This window comes from Cardiocondyla obscurior, linkage group LG05 (genome assembly GCF_019399895.1).
Source record: "Cardiocondyla obscurior isolate alpha-2009 linkage group LG05, Cobs3.1, whole genome shotgun sequence".
NCBI classification, from domain to species: domain Eukaryota; kingdom Metazoa; phylum Arthropoda; class Insecta; order Hymenoptera; family Formicidae; genus Cardiocondyla; species Cardiocondyla obscurior.
Window position 1 is genome coordinate 4443115 of NC_091868.1, and position 5665 is coordinate 4448779.

The following is a 5665-nucleotide window of genomic DNA, read 5'->3' on the forward strand; positions in this document are numbered from 1 at the left end:
AGAAAAAATTTAGAAAAAACTAAACTTAGGAAAGAAAAAAAAAACTTAACGTTTTATTTTTTTTTAATTTTGTTTCTGTCTCCACATAATGAATTTTGCAGCGTTAAGTTTTTTTCTTTTTCTTTTCTTTACTAAGTTTTAATTTTTTCTGGATTTTTTTCTACTTTTTTAAGATTTTTTTTTCTTTTTGTCTTTCTTCTATTTTTGGCGTTTTTTTATTTGTTACGTCCTTAAACTTTACATCTCCTTTTTCCGACACATGTTTGATAAAATAGATAAGGAAAAGTATACCATATCTATTTGGTTTTGAAGGAGAGGACTTCTAACCTTCCAGAAAAATTAATTTACAACCAGATACATCCTGTATTGCCAGATGGATATATAAAAAAAAAGAAACTTAAAACAAATTGAAAAACAGACGCCAACGAAAACTGAACTATAGAAACTTGTTAAGATATAAAAAAAAGTCATTAAACTTAGAGGGCTCAGAAATGTTTTAAATTACTGTCAGATGTCGGGCGGTATGCAAAAGGATTAAAAAAAAATAACTTTTAAGATTGAAATTGGGCCGTGGATCCGAACCTTAGAAAAACAAGGGCGCGAAAGTCCTGCAATTACTTATACGATACACGGACGGAAGTAATAAAATTCAGGCAACAAATGTGACCTGCCGATAACAAAAAAAGGGCTTCTTAACTATTTTTTCAATTTGTTAATAAATTTCTGGATGGTTGGAAGGGCTGAAACCATGTGGGCGGAGCTTCTTATAAACATTTGCTCTCAAACCAATAGATATCGGGAACTCTTCACCAAATTAAAAACTAAGGGCGAAAACTTAAAAATATTAAGAAAATCAGAGAAGGGATGAGACGCGAGTGACCAATAATTGAGAAAAAGAAAAAGTGGAGGAACTAGCTTAGCAAATAAAAATATTGATTTTTGAAAAATGAAAATTCGGCGATAGTCCTCCCATTTTCCGAGGTTATAAAACCGCCTGATTCGACGGAACTCGCTCTCGTTGTCTTCGAAACGTAAGCCGAATAGTTGTCACAGTGTTAATATCATGAGTGAAAAAGAAAGCCGCCACGAAGTACGAAGAGTCGAGTGAGAAAGAAAGCCGCCACGAAAAGCGAATTGTCGAAAAGGTCTAAGAAAAAGTCCAAGAACAACAAGTAGTAAGTCTAAATTTTAATTATCATTTTTCTTATTTTTCCTTTGCTTTGATTCCACTAAAGAAATGTCTATCAACTCCAAATGTTTCATTTTAATAAATTCCGAGAAAGGTAAGAGGGTGCCGTGCGTGTATCAGTTTCTCGAGATTTCGTTGAAGTCCTCTAGGTTTTCCAGTAAATTGTTTCGCGTGGCTAACCTCTTTAAGTAAAGGGTTGCGATATGCCGCTAAAATTTTGGTGACTATCGTTAGCTTGAAATTTGAGTGATGTGCTACGCGTTGCTTCCGAGGCCTATAATCTTAAATTCATATCATGTATAATAGTTTTTCTATCACAAGTTTCTTCAAACTTTTGCAATACATATTCCGTTATAAATGCAAATTTGTCTGCATTTGTTCCATCTTTCTCTATACTCATTTCCCATCTACGTAGCTGATGTAACGATTTAATTTTGCGAAAACGGTTTTGTACACTACTTAAAGTTCAATGTGTCTTTTTTCCGCTTTTTCAAAATTCAATAGCTTTTCTTTTGTAATGAAAACCGATCGTTTTACTTTCATCATCAATTATGCATTCTTCAAATTCAAATGTGTCTTCTTCTCTTTCTACTGGTGTAATATACTCTACAACTTGTACATCGTGCAGTTCTGATGGATCAGCAAAATCAAGCATGTAATCGTGTTCAAATAATGACATTGAACGTGTATCTTGACATTTTTGTATAATATCACGAATTTTATTATGTATTTCAATTTTAAATGAAGTTAATAGTGTTTGTGTGATACTTACAATTTGAAATGTCGTTGCTAACATATTAATTACGTTTGCAATATTGAACGATGTCATATTGAAAAAAATTATATCCAGAAAAGATCACAAACTTTTCAATATAATAATGACAGATTGCTGCCTTAAGTAAAATTGGAAATAATATTTCCGACATATTTATATAATTCAAGAGACGCAATAAAACTCATTTTTATTAAATAACTTGATATCAGTTTTGTTTGCAATAATGTAATATAGTGTTATTCATGTGATAAATAAGAGAGTGAAAACATCCGCATCAAGTTAATCGAAAAGTTTGACAAGGTTATCGACACAACCTGACTCCGTTTCATTTTTGTTGTTATTTCTCGTCATTCGACAGATCGCGCAAAGTTCACATTTACTTTCAAATTCATAATCAGTCACTCAAATTGAAGCACGAACAAAAAAGTTTTATATTAAAGATGAATTATTGTACACAAAGTTTCACAATGTTGAATATTTAAAGATTCTCTAACTTTTTTTGATGGAAATCTTATTATTATTATTGAGCGTATTACCCTGATTAAATTTTTGTTTTTATAATGAGAAGCTTTACGCATATAGAGTAACAAAAAAATAAAAAATTTTTTAGTTAGCGCTCAAAGATAATTCTTACGGAAATAAAGTATTTTCATATGTAGAGGTTTTTCACTTTTCTCCATACAACTCGGAAACTATTGAAGATATTAAAAAAAGTTTTATACAAAAGTTTTATGGTAGAAACACCTCCGTTTAACTGCAATAATAGAATAAGAAAACAATTTTTTTTTTGTAATTTTATAAACAATTTTGTTAAAAAATTTTTTTTATCTAATTTTGTTACTGCAGTAAAATATAATTGTTTTTACTATAAAACTTTTTTTGATATCTTAAATAATTTTTGAGTTATATCGAAAAAAGCAAATAACTTTTCTATTTGTAAGGGGTGGTTTCACCCCTTTAAGGTGAAATTTAGCACAAACAAAAAATAGTTTTGTGTTACGGATGAACTACTCTACATGCACACAAAGTATCATATTTTTTTGAATTTTCGGGTTGTCTAACCTTTTTTGTCAGTTGTGCACCATTTCTTGTCCTGAAAACCTTAGAGCAACTTTTCGCCGATGAAAGAAGTCGCTTTCCTCTTGCAGTCATTCCGATGACGATATTTTCGGGGGATCTAAATCTATTCAAGAAGCGAGAGAAACCATTCAACAACTAATCCATCTCTGTGAGACAGGATTCTTTTACAAAAATGGAAAAGTAACCACCCAGAGATCTTGTCTTTTCAGCTGAAGGATTCACCACCTGTAGTAGAAACCGATTCTGACTTTTATAAACTACTAGATATTAATTGGAATCCCGAAAGATATGTTTCACTTCTCAGTTAAATCATCAAGTGTCACTAGCTTCACAAAACGAACAATAGCTTCTGACATAGTGAGATTGTATGATCCACTAGGATTGAGTTCACCAATTACAATTAAAGCCAAGGTCATACTACAGGAGCTTTGGATGTTAAACTTAAGCTGGGACGACGCTATTCCCGTTGATTTACAGAATCGTTGGTTTCTATTTCGTCAACAACTTTTAGACCTAAACCATTTAAGAATACCTAGGTAATTACAAAACATACTATCACGGTGCTCCTTAGAGATACACGGATTTTCGGATGCCTCCCAGCTTGCTATGTTTGCTGTAATCTACGTAAAAATTTGTACCAATAATGGAAACGTTTCAACTCAATTGGTGTGTTTGAAGACTGAGGTGTGCCTTATAAAACGAATTATTGTACCTCGCCTAGAGCTTAAAGCCGCATTGCTTTTAGCACGATTATTAAAATTAACTTTGAAGGCCTTAGATATTTCAGTTTTATTTATTCACTGTTGGACGGATTCATCCGTAACCTTTAACTGGATTAACTCTCATCCTTCTCGTTGGAAGAAATACGTCAAAAATCGTGTAGATGCCATCCAAGAATTGCTGCTCCAAAGCACTTGGCATTGTGCTAAATTTATTAAATTCGCAAACAAACAAAAATTAGAAAACCAAAAATTTCTTTACAATAAATTTTGTACGATATCGAAATCGGGGATCAATCCGCGACTCATACAAGGCATGAAATATGCAAAAGAAAATATACACTTGAGAATTGAAAAAAAGATTTACAAATAAAAACCAAGAAATTTTACCCCGGCTATAATCTAGCACAAAGTGTAGTTCGATACGGAACCGAACTTAGCCGCCGCTGCTCAACGGATATTAAAACGACACGGCATATCTTTTACACGACACAAACAATACGACATACAAAAACGACGACACGATCAAGAAACAACGACACGTGCTAACCATAACTCAAAAGCTCGCCCTGCCTATCGCAACGCAATTACTAAATGCACGCGCATTACATTGTTTCGCAATGCAACTGATTTCTAAACGCACGCAAAAGAATCTGCCGTAATACGGCAAAGTATGAACGCCACGGTAATACAAGGAATAAGCCTCGTGGCACGCCAATATAAAAACACAAATTCCGAAATCCTCCGCTCACGCGCGCGGAACGTGCCGTGGCACACAAGAATTTCGGCTCGAGACACCCCCCTTTACCCCCAGGGTTCCACACTGCGCAACGTTCGTATATACTCGCCGCACGCTGTCTTCTCGTGATGGCTGGCAGCGACGCGACGTCCCGCGATACGGTGAACACGGCACATCGTAAACGGCAACTCCCTCGGTGGCAGAATGCACCAGGATGCACCCGGTATAGTCCCACGGCTCGGCGGTGTCCGTCATCGCCGTCCCCAAATTCTGCGTCGTCGCGGTCCTCGTGCCGGTACCTCGTGTTCGGCCTGCCAGTCACGTAATCGCTACGTGCGGCCTACGGTTCGTCGCCGCTTACCTTCACAAATCCGGCCCAATACTTTGCCAGCCTTTGACTGGAACCTGTTCGTAAAATATAATTAATTTTACTGTACCGAGACAACTTCTGGCTCTCCGTCACGAAACGGGCACTCACGGTACGGCACGTGATAGCCGCGTGAACGGCAGCTCACCGGTCGCTATGTCTCGTCGTCGTCGGTCCCGATGGGCGGAAAATTGATGCGAGACTTCGATGGCAAACCAGATAAATCTTCTCATGCGGGCGGAAAATTGATGCAATCTTCCCTGTCGGGCAGCAGCTTCTGCACCTTCCTCGTTATGCACTTTCCCGCTGACGGAATTCGGTACCACGTACCTCGGTCTCTATACGACTGCGACGAGACCCGCAAACTGGCCCGTTACCAGGCCAACCGCGCAGACGCGATAGCTCGTTACATTGTCGGTACCGCCAAATTTTTCGCGAGTCGGTACATAATGAGGTCGGTAATCCGACACCGAAAACCGTGAGATAAAACAGATTACGTTACAGCATTTCGTTCCAGAAAAGTAAAATCTAGCAGAAAATGCTAATCGAGGTCTGCGTCTAGACCAATTAATTCAGTATTTACTTTGGTCAAAGGCCTTGACTGGTTGGCGAAGCCATATAATTATTGACCACGCCTATAACGCATCAAGCGGGTAACATCGATATAGAAGAGAGATCAGGAAACGCACTTGTAATATCAATTCCGACGCATTTTTACTGGAACTTATTAGACAGGTTCTCTTCGTTGAATAAATTATTGCGAATTACTTCTATCTGTCGACGAGTTATCTCCGCT

The 5665-nt window shown here is 36.8% G+C and overlaps 1 pseudogene; it reads right to left on the minus strand.

Moving 5' to 3' along the window:
• Nucleotides 1–1373: 1373 nt before the first annotated feature.
• On the minus strand, nt 1374–2066 carry LOC139102789 (uncharacterized; annotated as a pseudogene).
• Between the last annotated feature and the right edge of the window lie 3599 nt (nt 2067–5665).